The 19,690-nt window shown below is 39.1% G+C and overlaps 1 protein-coding gene across 3 annotated transcripts in view; it reads left to right on the top strand.

Annotated features, from left to right (window-relative positions):
* Positions 1–19,690, top strand: part of RASSF3 (Ras association domain family member 3) — a 139,392-nt gene that overhangs the window by 74,769 nt on the left and 44,933 nt on the right. The window lies entirely within an intron of this gene.

Here is a 19,690-nt window from a genome sequence, read left to right as displayed (position 1 = left end):
GATTTCAGGCCTCCACGTGTGCCGGGCCCGGCTGTGAGGCAGCAGCAGAAGTTGCCGATGTTTTTTCACCCCAGCGAAGTTCCTTTCCCCTTTGGGGACAGGGAATATTTGCCCTCGGTCCTTACTGGGCCACCCCCACGCCCCGATTTAGAAAATGCACTTTAGAGGATCTGTGGAATAAGCTCCTCCGTGTAAGTCTGGTTTAGTGCATGCACAGCCTGATCCGGATCGCCCCGGTCAGGGCCAGGGTCCGGTCCGACTCCGCTGCTCGGTCCTGCCGTGTTAGTAACTGTTGCATGGATGCCGTGGAACAGCCACAAAACCTGAATAGGCGTTAACCAAGCTCCAGGATTCCCTGGTAGCCGACAAGAGTGGGTAACACATTCCAGGCACCGAAATCAGGAGCTTCTGTCTCCTTATTCTGCCTTAGATGGTAATGAGGCATCCTCATCTCCCGAGGTAACACTGACACCTCCTCTGCACCGTTCCAAACCCAACCCCTTCCCTCCCAGTAAACCCTCTACCCCTCTGGATTAAGGTGGATATACAGTACTGAAATAAAGGTTTTCAAATATTCTGTTACAGATGAGCCATAATCAGTAATTTAAAACAGCATGCACATTGTGTTTGAATTGAAATGAAATAAAAATAATAAAATAATTTTGTTTACTGACTTCCATGCTTTAGCTGTCCCAAAGTGCATTACAGACACTTCAGATACTGATGCTCGGATAGCAACGTGGCATCATTAAGTACTCAGCAATAATTCACACAGTCTGGATATGAAATAATGCTTACTGAGAAAGGGAATGTTGGCCAGATCCTTACTCCATTTGGGGAAATGTCTTGGAATCTTTAATATACAATACGTGTAGAGAAAAGACACCAGTTTTAATACTGTGGCAGCCCCTAATAGTGCTCAACAGATATAACACTGGATATGTTGTTAAAACTGGGACTTGAGCTCTCTGGTCTGGCTTAGAAGCAAGAGTGCTACTGAGACTGAGCACACTGACACTAGATTGATAATTAATTTAATTTAAAAAATATTTTAATTGAGAGTTTAATTTTTTTTTTGATACTTTTGTGGTTTACTTTTTGTGGTAGGCAACCAGATACCAGGCTAATGGACAATCTTATAAAAACTTAGATAGATAAACTCAAAATTCTTCAGTGTGAAAACAAAGTTATGGAGCCTAGATGTTGAGATAAAAATCACGTTTTCCTGGTAGTGAGTAATCATGCTCTCAGCTTTCCGTTTCCCGCTTTCCTTTTAGTTGTAGTGTGGCTCTGTACGTTTGTTTTGAGCCCAGCAAGCATGAGTTGAATTGAGGTAAGGACCATTTCAGCCTTTTGATGGGGAGCGAGGATATGAGAAATGTAAAGTGTCTTGTTTAGTAATACAAGATAGACTCAGAACTGAAACGTTTTTTTTTTTAAAACTCTGCTAAATGGTCAGTACTCGGGTGTTATCAAATAAATATTTCATTAACTAGGTGTACCCTAGTCTTATGAGTTCAAAATACTGAAAGTTTGGAGGTTTGAAAATGAAGCAGCAGCAACTCACCTCTACCAGTACCAGGATTCAATTAAAAAATGTCAAGTAGATGCAGTGTCCCATGAAAGATGCAAAGTAGGGGTCAAACATTCTATAGTAAACTTTAAAAGCAGCAAAGAATCCTGTGGCACCTTATAGACTAACAGACGTTTTAGAGCATGAGCTTTCATGGGTGAATTCCCACTTCATTGGATGCAAGTAGTGGAAATTTCCAGGGGCTGGTATATATATGCAAGCAAGAAGCAAGCTAGAGATAACGAGGTTAGTTCAATCAGGGAGGATGAGGCCCTGTTCTAGCAGTTGTGGTGTGAAAACCAAGGGAGGAGAAACTGGTTTTGTAGTTGGCAAGCCATTCACAGTCTTTGTTTAATCCTGAGCTGATGGTGTCAAATTTGCAGATGAACTGAAGCTGAGCAGTTTCTCTATGAAGTCTGGTCCTGAAGTTTTTTTGCTGCAGGATGGCCACCTGAAGTTCTGCTATTGTGTGGCCAGGGAGGTTGAAGTGTTCTCCTACAGGTTTTTTATAATAAACAGTTTTTTTATAATATTCTGTAGGAGAACACTTCAACCTACAGTGGCTGTACGTCGATGTAATTTAGGTCAACGTAATTTTGTAGTGTAGACTTGCCTTTAGTTTGTATTTCTTTTCACTTTCTTACTACTCCTTCTTGCCGCTGTTCATCATCCTCTCCTATGTTGTTAGCAGTTCTAGGCCCTGTGCCTGCAAGCTATGCCCCTTCAAAACTTGGCTCATATGAGTCTTCCTGTTGAAGATTATTCACGTGAGTAAGACTAGACAGCGTTTGCCCTTGTGTCTAACATTAAAAGCTCTTACCAGCAATAAATGTTTCACCTAGTAGCACTTCTAGTGTCTGATCCGGTAATGATGCTTGGTAGTGCAACAACACGTTGTCACAGAGTACAAACAGTGAGACTTTGCTATTGGGCAGCTTGAAATAGAATTCAGCTATATCTGTGACTCTGCAGTCTCAGAAATACTCAGCTAAATATTTCTAGTCACAAAGCTTATGCTTATCAGTTGCATTGGTGCTCCTTTTTTTTAACCGAACATAGATGGTCATGTGACTACTGAAAGATTCTTTTCCTTGGAAGGGAAGCTGTCATAATAAGACTCTTTGTGTATATATGAGGATGTTACTTTGGTTTGGGTTTGAGGCTTAGTCAAAAATGCATGGTAAAGCCCCTGATAGCTAGAGGGCAGTTGCTGTTCCTGTGTCTTTTTTCAAATGCACATACTGTAATTTTGAAGTGTGTTCCCCCCCCCCCCCCAGTCTAAGACTAACCAGTGGTACTCATATTTAAATATAACCAATTTAAGTACGCCATCTTAACTTTGTTTTACACCTCCACACCTCTCCATACACACCCACCCAAAAGAACGAGTGAAAACTTTTAGCTTACAGCTTTGCATGCAGAGAGAGACGTATTGGCTTGCAGGCTTCTTTTATCTGTCTAAAGAAATCAGCACTCACATTGGATCTTTAGGTCATGTTTAAGTTGCTAAGTGGGCAGGGAGAAAGGAATTGGAAGCAAAGATCAGTTAATCTGTATAATTAGTGGACTATTGAGTTTTTGTCCTGGAGCTAATGGTCTGCCCACCATAACAACAGGAATTAAATTGCATAACAAGAGAAATTAAATGAAACCACTTCTGGGTTAGAAATTTAAAAACTCATAATGGCCTCTCTTTATAGCTTTATAAAATGTAATGTCTTCAGTGGAGTTTTTTAAAACCAAGGTAACAGGTTATTATGTCTCATTTTTTTTCATTTTCCCACCTTAAAAAAAATCTAAATAGAAGTATTGAAATTAAAATAATGTGAGATGAAACACTATTTGTTGTTTCACATTGCTGTTGCTGAGTTTGAGCGCACTCTCTTCAGGGCAGGGATCTTGTCTTCATAGCAGTCTGTCAAGTGCCTATCATGCTGTTGGTACTCTATAAATAAGAAGCATGTTCCGTTTCATGTAGTACAGATTGCAATTAATGGTCCTACCTATATGACATGATGCAGTTAAAGGGTCACTCTTGGAGGTGGTAAATCCCAGCTTGGATGCCATGTCCGTATCATTATTCACCTGTATGGCTTTTTTCCTTCCCAAAACAAAAGCTTTAATGCTTTTCTTTTAGAATAAATAACTTTTTTCCAAATTCCATCAGTCTATCACTTGTAAAACTGCATGCTGGAAGAACACAAAGTTTTGATATAAAGTAAAATGAAATCACTACTAAGCTTCCAAGGGGTTGTTATGCAAACAACACAGTAGCTTAAAAAAGATTTCTAAGTAAATTAAAGTATTTAATGGTCAAACTAATTATATACATTTTTCAAATTACATCAGTCATCTTATCAAAAGGGAAATTAAGCTGGGAAGAAAATATGTTTTCATTGTTATGGTAGGGTGCTCAAAATGCAGCTTGCTTTGTGCCACATTGTGGCCCATGGAAGGGGATATTACTTTTTTCTGTGCTTTCTTTTATCTTCTGTGGTATCAGTAATACAGAGACATGAGGCGGAACTGTGGAGAGACTAGACTACATAAATATCCAGGAGGGCCTGGACTACTGTAGCTCCTTGTTTCACTGTTATATGTTTTCTAGATGAAATTGGAAGAACTGTAGAAAGTTGGGTCCGGAGATTGAGACTATTAGTATGTGAAGTTATTCCAGTGTGTAAGTCTCTGCAATATCAGGTCTTACAGCTTTATATGATCTAGTCTGTGTGGCTCTTCCATTCCCTGTGCAATGTTTCTCAAACTTTTGAAAGTTGAGCTCCTTCTTCAGGAAAACACAATCATGTCTGCCAACCTGTCATGTTGTTAGAGGTCTACAGATCTTCCTTTATACATCTTCTATGCCAGGGGTTCTCAAACTGGGGGTGGGACCCCTCAGGGGGTCACGAGGTTATTACAGGTGGGCTCGCAAGCTGTCAGCCTGCACCCCAAACCTTGCTTTGCTGCCAGCATTTATAATGGTGTTAAATTAAAAACACTTTTTATATATTTATACAGGGAGGTCACGCTCAGAGGCTTGCTATGTGAAAGGGGTCACCAGTACAAAAGTTTGAGAACCACTGTTCTGTGCCTTCTCCTTCCCCAGCTAATCCTTTGCATTCCCCCATTTTGGGCAATGCCGATGTAGATCTTCATTATACTTCCTTGCTTTTCTTACAGGCTTTGATAGCTGGTGAAATAGTTAACAGTGTCGGCGTTTAAAGTATCCTCACTGGAATCTAATGTAGCACTCCATTGAAATGCCTGGGACAGTTCATATCTCCGAGATATTGTTTAAGGCATTCTCCATACTCATGCAGACAGCCATATTTGGTTACAACTTGCTTGACGTTTTGAAGGTTTTCTCTTTGCGCTTTTAATCCACTTCATAGGTCCTTGTGAAGTGTACACGGGTGTTTTCCATTTCTTTCCGTCAGTCTCCGATATTCCTTTCCCGCCCTCTCTGCCACCTTCCCCCCCCCCCCCCCCGGCAAATCATCATTCCCTACGTCTTGGCTTAGTCTTCCTTGTCCCACTTCTCCATTCTTTTCCTCCTTTTTCCTCTTACAGGTACAGGTCTCCATGGCCTCTCTTGCCCTTCCCAAGAGTCAAGTTGTGGTTTCTTCCTCTGCACTGTCTACATTATGAATCTGGTGCTGGCTTTATACCTTAATGTCCACCATTAGGCTGAGTTTCACACAGTTGGCCATTGTGACCCTTTCTACAGAATCCCATGGAGTTTCTGCTCAGTAACATTAACTGGAGAAAACATCTCCCCTGATTATTAGAACAAATGAGGATTCTATTTTTAGATTTTCTTTTTACCCAGAAAGGTTAGACTTGTTTGACAAGCAGTCATGAAGTTTATTAAAGTAAAACTAAAAATATCCAGTAATGTGGTTTATTCTTTTTATAATTCCTTTGGCAGTCAGGGGATATTATGCTATAAACATTCTTTCTTACAGCTAAAAAAATTGAAAGTCAAGAGAGACCTTTTACCCTATCGTGATGAACTTAGTATAAAACCCTAGATAAAAATCAGTTGCTGTCCATACTGCTCTTGTTTTATCCAACAGGAGGCAGTGCACTGCAACCACTTACTTTCTCTCCATACCAATGCTGGGAAAGGAGATGCTGAAAGTTTTAAGAGAGCTTTTTTACATATATAGTGACACTGTCTGCCAACATCACTAATGGAGCAAACCTTTTTGAGGTTCATGTTTGTATCTTTTTTTGTTTCTATCATTGGGCAGACTGGTGTGGAGTTTACGTGCATGTTGCTTGCCTTAGAGCAAGGTTGATGTGCTTTAGCATTAAATCATTACCCACCCATGCTTTTGTAACAATCTCAGAAGCCCACAGAGTACTTTTCAATCAAAATGTCTTAACATACATTTAGGCGTTCTCTTTTTGTACATAGTAGAATTATTGCAAGTGGCTTACTATAAGCTGAGCATGATCACAGTTGGGGTCTGATATTCATGCGGTTGTATTTTTGGGGCTTATCTAATGTCAATACCTCCAGAAACGAGGTAGAAGTTCCAAAATTGTGTCTTAAATATTTTGCTTGCTGGTAGGAGGTGAATGTAATGTCCCTAAGGTGGTTTGAGTTACTGGAACATCTAACCTGTGCTGTTACACTCAGCAAATCAAATTAAAGGTGTCATGGCATACTTCCGTGCAAAAACTCACTGATGGCTGGAGTTGAAGACACACAGCGATGCACACAATACTGTATATACATGTATGAGAAAAAGAAAGTTGAAATGGATACTACTTGGAAAAATATCTTGTCACAATGTGCAAAAACCATTAATGCTGGTATGGATTAACAGTTCTGGGTAAACATATTAGAAGAGGATTTGAGGTGAGGCAGCAGATCTGTAATGCAGCATAGACTCGTAGCAGTATCCTTAGGAGCCAATCTAAGCAATTTAAGTGTCATAAAGATATAATTGCGGTGGACAAATCCCCTTGCCGTACATCCAAGAATCTGGACTAAATTCTGCTTTAATTCATAGCAAAGTAACTCTGGAATGACATCAGTGGGGTTGCACAGGATGCACGTAAGGCCAGAATTTGTCCCTCATTTTATATGCTCAATTTCTATTTGAGGGTAAAAATGGTAGAATTTGTGTAGCAAATTTGAAATAAGAGCATTTGCAAAGCAATATCCATGTAGCTATAATTTTCCTCTGTAAGGCTCCAGTTCAGCAAAGAGCTTAAGCCCTTGCTTAAGTCCTATTGACTTGAATGGAACTATAAGCACATGCTTCAAGTTAAGCACGTACTTCACTCAGGCCTAAATTCAGCAAAGCACTTTTCTGTTGCTGTTGCAGTTATTTCAGCATTGTCAAGAGGCGCGCACACACACATAGATCCACACACAAATTTCCTACCACATGGTAGGTTTTAGTTGCTTTGGGACAAGTGACATCCCGTGCATTTTTTCCCCCTGCGAAGAACTGAGAATTGCTTTTCTGTAAAGTTGACAAAATGCAGCAGAGTTTTGAAGAGCGAGTGTCCTGTACAACCTTGTATTTGGATAAGTTAAATGGTCACATGCTTTTTGTAGCAAACCTCACATAGTGTGCAGGAGAGGAATCTGGGTGCCTGCATATAAACAACAAGGTGCCCTTGTGGCACCTTAGAGACTAACAGGTGCCACAAAGACTCTTTGTTTTTGCTGATACAGACTAACATGGCTACCACTCTGAAACCTATGCATATAAGCAGTCTGCTGGAGTAAAAGCAATAGCAGTTCCTCCATGTCCAGTTCAGAAGAAATGGCAAGTGTAAAATATCCCCACCCATGTGGGAGTATTTTATAGTTACCGTGTGTGTGTGTGTGTTTATCAAGTTCACTGCCCTTTGCTTCAAGGTTGCACTTACAATAGGGTTGATGTACTTACAGTGTGTTAGCATTTCATCTGTTTCATATTTAATAGAGTTTCATTAACAGACATTGTTAGGCTTGGTGTAGTTTGATCAACATTTTCTGAAAAAGTAATTTGGCCATTTTTTAACTTAAAGTTGGGGCGGGGGGGAAGTCTGAGGATTTCAAAGACTGGTCTTGTTCTCTTTCCCCCTCTTTCCTAGACAGCTTTGAAAATTCCACACTGCGTAACTGTTGAAAATGACATTTGGTAAGCCATTACCCTTTTTTAAAATGAAGTAATTCCTCTTCAGAAAGGTGTACAACAATAAAAGTAAATGTTCTAAAACCAAGTGGATGTATATTTTTATATGAGGTACAGAGCATGTGTAATAACTACTTTTCCATAATGTTTTTCTGTCTTTTTTTGTGTGTTTATTCGCCTCATTAGTTACTAAGTTTTAAGTAGTACTGGCTGAAAATTTTCCATTGAAACTCTTTCCCAACAGGAAATTAGGTTTTCACCAAAATAAAACTTCTCAAAAAAACATTCTGCTTTCTAGAGAACATTTTGACGTTTATTTTCATGTGTTTTTGTCCAAAAAAAAAAAAATTTGTCTGTAAATCAAAAAATGTGTATTCAGAAATAGCACTGTGGTACCTCATGAGAGTTGTGGTTTGGGTGACTCATGCCCTCATTCTGTTTTATGGGTCAGATTCCCCACCTGGACTACATCTCCCATGATGTACCATGATGGAACAGCAAGAGGGGAGATGATGATGCATCATGAGAGATATAGTCCAGGTGGGGAAGGGATAGCTCAGTGGTTTAAGCACTGGCCTGCTAAACCCAGGGTTGTGAGTTCAATTCTTGAGGGGGCCATTTAGGGATATGGGGCAAAAATCTGTCTGGAGATTCGACCTGCTTTGAGCAGCAGGTTGGACTAGATGGCCTCCTGAGGTCCCTTCCAACCCTGACATTCTATGAGAGATGTAGTCTGGCCAGAGAGCCCAGCCCATACAGGAGAATGGGGGCATGAGGCACTGTGGCAGCAATTCCAAATAGAAATTCTTGGTTTTCATTCAAAAACTCAGAGTTTTTGATTTTTTTCTCCCCCCCACAAAAAAAAAGTTAAATCTTTTCTGTGGAAAATTTATATGAAAATGATTTACTTTTTAAATTTTTGTCTGAATTTTCCTGAGTAACTTTTTTTTTTTATTTAGCGCATGTTTCAGTACAGTACTGATAATTACTCTCTGTTGTCCACAGCTACTGTGGTTACTCCTGTTTATTAAGGCTTTGTATTGATCTAATCGTAGGTGTACTGTATTTCCGTGTGTGAATCCCATGTAAGTTAATGATAACTTGGCCATAGACTTACATGGCAACAGGATTAGGTGTTGAGTTAAAAACTTCTGGATTTAGTTTTTTGTTTTTAGTGAAAAAGTGGGGACGTTAAGCTTCTTATGTTAAGCTATCTTTGCAATATTCATACCAAGTTGTTAGGTAGTAAGAGGACATGCGCTGCAATAAAGGTTATTACCGCTTTTTGGTAGCACGTGCACTGGATTACAACTTACCACTTCAGAAAAGATTTAAAGGAAAACCATAGTATTTAATATACAGAGCATCTCCTTTTTCATACTGTTTAAGTACATTCTGAAGGATGATGTTAATCAGAGAGCAAAATTTATCTAAAACCCATATAAACTTGGTGGGATTATTTATTACTTTGATATACTCGCATATAAAGAAGTTAAGAATATGGAAAGCTCTTTGCTTTGTTGAACTAATCTCATCTAATTGCAAACATCAACCTTCATATTCTTTTTGTGGCATATCTGGCAAATTCTATGTAAATTAATAGGTAGCTGTGCTAATGATTTCTACATGACATGATCATGTGACATATGTATTCTGTGGTGCAATGTAAGAGTAAAAATATGGTGTGTATTATGTGACCTGTATTGAGTCATTAACCGTGTGCACAGTGATTGCAGTGTATGGGATTGTGCCTGGTATAATACTATAGAGTGACTTGCTATACGTGTTGATGCAAGACTTACTTGAAATAGATGTTACTTGTGCCACTGATGACAACGGAATTTTACATTGTTGAATTTTTATGCACATAAATAAGAATATCTGGATGCTGACTTTTACCATTTCTGAAGCAGGTGATTAATTTGATTGCAACCTGGTTAGCAGCAGGAGCAGAGTTAACTTGTAACAGGTCGCTTATTGATCTGGTAAGTTAAGAACAGGAAGAAAAAGTATGGGGAATGGCAGAGTCCATCTTAGAACATAAAACATAAGATTGACTCTACTGGGTCAGACCAATGGTCCATCTAGTCCAGTATCCTGTCTACCGACAGTGGCCAATGCCAGGTGCCCCAGAGGGAGTGAACCTAACAGGTAATGATCAAGTGATTTCTCTTCTGCCATCCATCCCCACCCTCTGACAAACAGAGACTAGGGACACCATTCCTTACCCATCCCGGCTAATAGCTATTAATGGACTTAACCTCCATGAATTTATCCAGTTCTCTTTTAAACCTTGTTATAGTCCTAGCCTTCACAACCTCCTCAGGTAAGGAGTTCCACAAGTTGACTGTGTGCTGTGTGAAGAAGAACTTCCTTTTATTTGTTTTAAACCTGCTGCCCATTAATTTCATTTGGTGGCCCCTAGTTCTTGTATTATGGGAATAAGTAAATAACTTTTCCTTATCCACTTTCTCCACATCACTCATGATTTTATACACCTCTATCATATCCCCCCCCTTAGTCTCCTCTTTTCCAAGATGAAGAGTCTTAGCCTCTTTAATCTCTCCTCATATGGGACCCATTCCAAACCCCTAATCATTTTAGTTGCCCTTTTCTGAACCTTTTCTAGTGCCAGTGTATCTTTTTTGAGATGAGGAGACCACATCTGTACACAGTATTCGAGATGTGGGCGTACCATGGATTTATATAAGTGCAATAATATATTCTCTGTCTTATTCTGTATCCCCTTTTTAATGATTCCTAACATCCTGTTTGCTTTTTTGACTGCCTCTGCACATTGCGTGGACATCTTCAGAGAACTATCCACGATGATTCCAAGATCTTTTTCCTGATTAGTTGTAGCTAAATTAGCCCCCATCATATTGTATGTATAGTTGGGGTTATTTTTTCCAATGTGCATTACTTTACATTTATCCACATTAAATATCATTTGCCATTTTGTTGCCCAATCACTTAGTTTTGTAAGATCTTTTTGAAGTTCTTCACAGTCTAATTTGGTCCTAACTATCTTGAGCAGTTTAGTATCATCTGCAAACTTTCCCACCTCACTTTTTACCCCTTTCTCCAGATCATTTATGAATAAGTTGAATAGGATTGGTCTTTGGGGAACACCACCCCTCTCCATTCTGAGAATTTACCATTTATTCCTACCCTTTGTTCCCTGTCTTTTAACCAGTTCTCAGTATGGAGTATGTGAGAGGGTGTGACATACTGGATCACAATCCAGACTAGGTGTGGGCTGTGTCACCTCTACCTTGTAACCTGGGGTGCCCTTTACATTGCCTTGCTGCTCTAGCCTCCAATCTGGACTGCTCACAGGAGCCTCCAGTTTGTAAGTCACTCTCAGCTATGTCTGTGTATGCTGCAGCCACCCTCACTTTGACTCTCACCAAGCTTGGTTATACTGCACAGTGACCCCAACACCCACCTCCTCCACCCCCCAGTCCTGGATCGTCTCACAGAAATATATGTCCTCTACTGCCCAGGACAGTACACATTAAGTCCATTATTCCTCTAAAGGAATAATATGCCAGTTTATTATTTTAAACCCAGACACTTCAATCTGAATGCACTGGATTAGATAAAACAGTAAAACAAGTTTATTAACTACAGAGAGAGATTTTAAGTGATTATAAGTAATGAGGCATCAAAGTCAGAAATGCTTACAAGAAAAATAAAGATAAAACATTTACTAGTGACTACCGTAATAAACTATATTAGATTCAAACAAAGCTTTTCACCACATGCTCCAGCAGATTACTTACCAGTCTCTCAGGTAAGCCTCTCCCCCACCAGTCCAACAGCTGTTTTCCTGTATCATTTTATGTGTATTGCCAGATGCAGATGGGAAGAGAGAAGGATGTCTTGGGGCGTCTGCCCTTTCTTATTATAGTCCTGTTCCTCCTTTTGAGATGCATTTCCAATTGGCAGCAAGGTGACAGGCAGTCTGATGAAGAAAGAAAACTCCATACTGTTTTTCTTTGCTAAAATGTAGATTTTTGACCCTGTCCACTTCCTTGCCAAAGAATGGCCACTTAGCAGGTAGTGGTCCATCAACCTTGTTGGCACCTGGCTGAGGCATCAGTTTGCTCTTTGTCTCTGAGGAACTAGTTTAGCCATCCCCCCATATTTATTTGGGTAACATACTTCAGTCATGATTTCAGCTTATGGTCATAACTTTACATATAATGTTGCTATGTGCATTTTGCCATCATATTATTGCTCCGCAAGTTGAGTATTTAAATGATACTTCACAGGGCATACCTTGTACAGATATTATTACAGTAGGGTGTGAGAACAGGGGTATGTTCTGTAACAGAGGATCCTTGTTGCAAAGTGGCCAATAGGACATTGTGCCAGCCCTTAAGAACAAAATGGCAGGGTTGAATGAGAGGCCCAATAAGAGTCATCCTGGAGACTGGGAGGGAGTTTGAAGTCTCTTTACTACCTTAAGAAAACAGACCGAAAAAAAGGAAGGAAAGGGGACTACAGCCCTCTGGCTGCAATAACTGACTTTAAAAGGGAAGTTCTTCTGATTTATTATTCGTGTTACTGGAGTGCAGGGGTAGGCAACCTATGGCACGTGTGCTGAAGGCGGCATGCAAGCTGATTTTCAGTGGCACTCACGCTGCCCGGGTCCTGACCACCAGTCTGGGGGGCTCTGCATTTTAATTTAATTTTAAATGAAGCTTCTTAATCATTTTAAAAACCTTATTTACTTTACATACAACAATAGTTTAGTTATATATTATAGACTTATGGAAAGAGACCTTCTAAAAATGTTAAAATGTATTACTGGCACGTGAAACCTTAAATTAGAGTGAATAAATAAAGACTCGGCACACCACTTCTGAAAGATTGCCGACCCCTGCTGTAGTGCCTACAAGCCTAGTCATGGGCCAGAACCCTGTTCTGTTAGGTGATGTACATACACAGTACAAAAGGAGGAGAGCTCCACACTCACAGCAACTACAGCATCCAATCCCTATAGGCAGTGATTGGCATTGGAAATATTCCAGGAGTTCAGTCATAGGGGCCGTTATCAGTACAACTAATCTTACACTGCGAGTAATCAGGGCCCCATGTATTGTACTGCACAGAATTTATCCTTTTGCCATATGATTTGTGAAGCAGAACATAAGGCCTTTTTTAAAATGAAAGCATCTTCTCAGCTGTAACCTATCCTTCCCATTTATCATTGGGCATTCCACCCATTCATGATTGCATTTGCATGTACAGCAATTGCTTACATGGAAAAGTAACATCAGGAAATATTTGTTGAATTAATATATTTTTAGCTGTCTTTCAGTGCAATTTAGTAGCCAGAACCTTGAAGAGCCAGTACTATATATCTAGCCAGCTCTTAAAGCACCAGTAAGTGCTCGAAGGACAACAGTCTGACTGTTTGAGTTAAATAAATACAGTATTTCTTCACTACATTGCTGTTGTCTTCATTTAAACTCAAGTTGTATTTAATGGTGGTGTCCTTCTTAAATTCCCTTTTTTGCTCTTTACGTTGTGTTTATCTCATGTTGATGCCCAACAGAGGCTCCACAACTGACAAGATGCAGTGTGCTGTTTCTCTTTATTGTCTGCCTCTTCCTAAAGGCCTCTGTTTTCGAGATGCAGGATGGAGAACTTCTGCTATGCTCCTTAAGCGGATCACTATCCACTTCTGATTTCAGTCTGAGCCCATTTTGCACTGCTATACGTCAGGTTTATCGGCAATTCTGTTATAAACCCCTTCTTTAGAGATTCTGTATCTCTGCTGGAAAGATTGCTCTGGGCTTTAACTTGTCTGACATGTTCTCAGACTGGGAAATTTGTTTTTATAAAATTTGAAAAACGGTATTTGGATGTTCAGCCAATCGTGTGATCTGATTGGCTGAACATTCTTTCGTCCGTTACTATGTAAGAGGTATTTTACCATTTAAAAAAATAAATAAAGGTCTGTGGGAGTTAAAACTACCTAACATTCAGGTCCTAATACAAATATAAAGAAGTAAAGAAACTGGAAAAATAGTTCATGTTTACGGTACCCATAGTTTTATATGTGCTGTAACTACAGCATTGTTCTAAAGACACACCTCAGTAAAGAATATTATCAAAGGTAAAAACACAGTGTGACTGCTCCCTTGCTAGTTCATGGCATTGTGCATTTTGATTTTGCTGTGGTGGCATGAGTTGGACATGGGTCTAGGACCTCAGCCTGGACTTATTTGTCTTAATTCTGAATTCTCTGGCTCTTGTGACTTAAATTCAGACAGCTAATATATTTAAAGTTATTTTTTATTTAATATGATGGTTGTTCAGTGGCATTTTAAATCCAGGCAAACTGGCTCCCAGGCTGGGCTAGCACACCCTTGAGCTTGGTCACAAGGTGCAAGAGATCATCTGGACAAATGGTCAAATTTTCGGGGAAAACAATACTTGTATGAAGATAGTAATCAGACATGACATGACCCAGGTACAAGGCATTTCCCTAGTGCTTAATAAACCAATAAGCCATGATAAAATGTGCATTAATAGCTACGGAGACGATATGATGGACATATAAATACTGAGAGAGAGAGTTATTGGTTCTCAGCCTCTCCACAATGTGAGCTAGAAAGAGCTTGATTATGAAACTGTTACTGTTTGGAAACTCCATTACAGTCCAGCTTTCAGAGATCCTATTGACCACATGGCAGATCTGGTAATACAATACTGCCTGAGAATACTTTCATTCCAAAAACACATAAGAATCATAAGATATTAGTCCTGTGTTTTGTCACAATACTTCCTGGATAGCTTTCTCCAAAATCAATAGGTGAATTTGTGAGCTGTTATAATAATGTTCAATAGTGGTGAAATATGTTGGCAGTGCTTTGTGCTGGCTTGTTCTCATGGGAAAACATTTGGTTTATTCTTAACTGTTATTACTGCATGACTTAATTGCAAAAACTGAGCACAAAATTCTCCTGTTCAACAGTGCAGCATCTGTTGAGTTCTAGGAAAGCATTTACATCATCTTTTCGTGTGCCATCTTGCAAATTGTTCTGCCACTTCTACAACTATGACAGGTTTATCTAAGAGCTTTAATTAAATTATTGGAAGAAGAGTTTTAGTTCATCAGATGTCTCTGGTGTTGTTCCATTGCTGCTCACAAGCATAGAAAGAAGCATGCCATGTCTTAAAATAAACATTAGAGGGCTAACTATGATATAAAGTGTTCTAGTGGGATGAAGATTATGAAATGCCTTTGTTGGCATCTTTTTAGTAGTTTTGCATGTTTTTCAGCACCCATTTGTCTAGTCCATGGAATTATGCAGTATTTTACAATGGGAATACTAGAGGAATTTGGTGGATGGTGTTTTGTTTTTTAAGTGTAGGGTTGATATATTCTGCCTAAGTTGGCAGCTGCTTTTGATCCAGTTACAAGCTCACGTGATACAAGTCTTATCTCAAGACGGGGAAACATGATTGTTTACACTGTGTTAAAAGGCTGATTGTTATATGCAGTGAAACATCAAAGTGGTTTCCAAATGTAATATCAAGTTCTGAACTTTAAAATTCACAGCTGATTAAAAAAATTCTTCAAAGCATATTTGTTTTTAATGAAGAAATAAAGATATGCTCCCCTCTCTTAGAACTGAGCTCTTAAAGTTCTAATTGTCACTGGGATATGAAGACATAGCTTTTGAATTGTGAAAATAATAGATCCAGAGCTAGACAGGTGTGTGGCTCAAGAACAAGATGATAAAATAACACGGTCCATGAAAATAGCATGGTAGTTAGTTACCAGAAGTAAAACAGAGCCTAGTGATTTTCCTTGAACAAAGTTGATGGGAGACCTGGAAAGACTTTTTCTCTTTGTAATTACAGCTCAAAATAGTTCTATAGGGGCTATGTTTAATGCGCTCATACTCTATGCTTGGTTTCAAATTTAAATTGGGGGCTTTAGTAGAGAGAGTTTAGTTTTAGTCTTGTCTCAGTTATCAACATCAAAGCAGTATCACAAAATGGAATAGAAGTTGTTTTTTCTCACGATTGGCCCAGTAATGGAATGTTGAGTTGTGTGAAGCAAACAAAAGACAAGACATAGCTGTATTTCCTTGCAGTAATCATTTCTGGTAGTGCTCACAAATACTAGATGATGATGTGCTGGATGCTTTCCAAATAGAATGGGAGGAATGGTCTCTGTCCCAAGCATCTCACAATCTAAAACCAGACAGAGGGTTGTGGAGACAATAGTTGAAGCTGTGTGTGATTGACGTTGTCCCAAGGGAGACTGTAAAGTGAAAAGGGGACAAAGGCTCTGTCCTTGGCCAAGGGTTGCCCCCAGATACTGTGAGAAAGGAGGAACCACCAAGAGAGATGCTGAAGGCAGAGTGAGAGAGGCAAGAGGAAAAACTCAATGAAGATGTCAACAAAGGAGATGATTAACCATGTCAAAAGCTGCAGACAGATAAAGGAGAATGAGGATGGAACAGAGATCCATGCTACAGTGAGTACTAGGAGATGGGGGGAGAGATGGAGATGAGTGGTGACAAAGCTTTGGTGCATTCAAGAGTATTTTCTTAGTTTGGAAATGTAATGGTAATGTTAATTTATAACTGATCTCTTAATTGTTTTAAGGCTTTGACTTAATTGTGCAGTGAGTGAGTACAGCTCCAGTATGGACACAGTAGCTTGTGTTACTTTGCAGTGTGACTGCTCTCACTCCAACTAGGCTAGTTTTGAGAAGAGTAACTTGAGTGCAGATAACTCCAGTAAACTCTGCAGTCAAGACCAAGCATCTTTACTAATGTTTCACAGTAATGTTACAGATAACCATAAGGTGGCATTGTCACTTGTCCTATGAATATTAATTTATTTTTGCTCCTCTTCCTGTATTTCATTGATTAGACATTAGGGTTAGCTAAACTGGAAAAAATTATATACATATAAGACAAGAAGAATACTAGTTATATGGTGAGCAGGACTATAATAACCTAAATTTAACTTATACTTGCTACTTCATGATATTAAAAAAATTGCTTTAGTCTGTATTTATCTTTTATAAGTCTCTTCTGTGGCTTCAAAATTGCAATATATTTAAGGGCTACAATTAGATGCAAGATTTTAGAAGCCATATTGTTTTTTCATTTAGGGAACAAATGAAAAAGTGCTTCAACTTCAAATCAGAAACTACATCTTGCACTCTTTGCCTAACTTGGATACTATAGTTATTCAAACATATTTCACATTATTCCAATGGAATAATGTATTTGCTAATAAACATTTAGTACTAAAGTCTTTTGATTTACTTTTTAAACTCTGCAGGTAGGTGATGGTGGGTTTTTTTTGGGAGGGGGGCGGAAGATGGGCGTACAGGGTGGAGAAAATATGTTGCATACATGTTGAAAGGACTGCATATTACATCATTGTAGTTTCACATAACAAAAGGTTAACATCTGAAGTCATTGGTTTGTAATTATTATTGCATTCATAGATTTGTGCCTTAGTCAAGTTATAGAATGATTAAGTAAGGCTTGAAAAACAGTGCTGTCTTCCCAAGGGTGAAGATGGGTAACTCTAGTGCCATCTACCCTACTGCAGAGACAACTGACCTAAGTGGTCTCAATGTTTACGGCTGTTTTTTTTTTTTTTTTTAGAATTCTGTGAATTCAACAATGAAACCGACAAAATTCTCAGTTCAGTTTCACTCTGCTGTTGCTCTGTAAGGATATAGAGCGGAGGTATCTTTCCCTCTGGCCAGTAGGCTTAATTTTCATTGGTAGCCTGGTGTTAGTTACATTTTTTTCAAGTCCTGTAAGAAAGTATTGATTTAATTGGTACATTAGTTGCTAATAGGCTGATGTAGAAGTTACTACAGTCACAACTGATTAATTCAGATGTGTATCCAAAGATGATAGTGTGCCACTAGTGTAATTTGTTTTGTCCTCCTTATTTGTTAATCTGCATAAAAATTGACTCTGTCAAGTGATTTGCATTAACTAGATCTAACTGTGTACTTTCTTACTACTTTCAAAGCACAGTGGAAGTTGAACACATTAATCCTGCTTCAGACCTGTAAGAAAAGGTTTTGACTAGAGCTAGGGACAATTTTTATTTTTAAGGAAATTAAAACTGTGGAAAAAATGTTAATTTCCTTTGAGTTTTTTTTAAAGGTTTCAAATAAATTAAAGGAGAAAAAAAGGTTGTTTGGTTTTCTTTTTTTGGTATCTCTTCCCTTGTGTTCCCCCTTCTCCCTAATCTCTCTCTTCCTCCCCCTTTTTTTCCCCATTGGTCCAGGGAAGCGAAGGTTGGAGAAAATCAAAACATTTTCATTTTGTATCACGTTGAACATTATTATTTGTTTAATTGTAAAATCAAAAATTTCTATGAGATTTTTGGAGTGAAACAATTTTTTGTTTTGTTTTTGCCCAATATTTTCCAGGAAAAATGTTGACCAATTGTTTACTACTTTTTTTTTTTTTAAACCAAGGTCAGAACTATTAAATATCAGCCCTTCTCTTGAAAGGGAGAAGACAAAAAATAGGACAAGACTCAGCTGAGTAAGGCACTGCTCATAACCAGGATTGTGGAGAATGGTTTAGTTTGAACCAATACTAGAATAGCTTAATTTTTATAAAGTGTAAAATGATCTGCTCTTTTATGAGGATTAAAGCTAGTTTCTACCTTGATAACATTTAAACAGGAATTGCAGAGGAGAAAAGTTTTTTGTTTTGTGTTTGTCTCCCTCCCCCACCCCCCTTTTGCCCTGATAAGTCTCTGAAACGGACTCTAGTAGTTACCCGAAACCTGCAGGTTGGTAACAAGGGACCCGATAATGATGAGAGGCTTAGAGCCTTCATCTCTTAATTGACTTCACCAAGGGTTTGTCTATACTTGCAGCACTGCAGCTGCGCCACTGTGAAGAGGCTATGCACACCGATGGGAAGGCTTCTCCCTTGGCATACATACTCTACCTTCCTGAGAAGCAGTAGCTATGTCAACCGGAGAAGCCTCCTGTCGACATAGTGGTGTCTACACCAGGGGTTAGGTCGGTATAATGGCATCGCTCAGGGGTGTGAAAAATCCAACGTAGTTATACTGACATAAGTCTGTACCAACATAAGTGGTCTCAACTTGCAGGATAAGCTTCGTTGTTAGCAACACCTTACTTGAGATCTTTGAAATGGGTTTAAATATCTCGATGTTTATAAAATGAAGTGTGGTTCTGTTTATTTGAATGCTTAGAGCCTTGTGTATATTCCTTGTTGAGAGATGGCATTGGCTCTGTGCTGTGCAGACAAGTCAGAGAAGAGCAGGTCAGTGTATTATTTTTAGTCATCTTTTCCCTGCACATGTTTTGGGTGTGTGTGGGGGAGGTTGTACTTATCCAGATACCTGTTGGACTGGCTTTGGAGCTGGTGCCATCACTTCCGCCTTTGATATTTGTGCATATCTTTTTAGGCCCCTTTCATGGCTGTGCTTCCTTAAGAGGTCAAAAAACATTACAGTGTAATTGCTTTTTAGAAAACGTTAATTCCACTTTACAACAGATCTTTGTTAAGCAATTGTATTGGTAGACATGAGTATTCGAGTAATTATTAATTGTAGTTGCTCCTTTTATCAGAAAATGATTGGTTAAAGCTGGAACCAAGCTGGTCTTTTTCAAGCAGGTCTTCAGCATGCTCAGGCTGTACTCCTACAAATATCTTGTTTGAGACCAAACATAGAAGCCAGGAAATTGTGTGGAAGTGAGTGGGTGACTGAAGTCTGAAATATTGCCGCTTTTAACAGGCACATGCATGCTTTTTCTTTACGGCTGCGTTGATATAGAAAAGTGTATCATTTTATTTTGGGCCAGGCAGGCAGTCCTGGAGCACTGAGTGGAAGCTGCTCCATTCTGTCACCCTTTGTAGTTTTTTAGATTCTCTGCTTATGACCTTCTGAATTCTGGGAAAGTGTCCAAGTCTTTTACGCAGTC

Source organism: Mauremys reevesii, linkage group 1 (genome assembly GCF_016161935.1).
Source record: "Mauremys reevesii isolate NIE-2019 linkage group 1, ASM1616193v1, whole genome shotgun sequence".
NCBI lineage: Eukaryota > Metazoa > Chordata > Testudines > Geoemydidae > Mauremys > Mauremys reevesii.
This window is presented reverse-complemented; position numbering and strand designations above follow the sequence as displayed.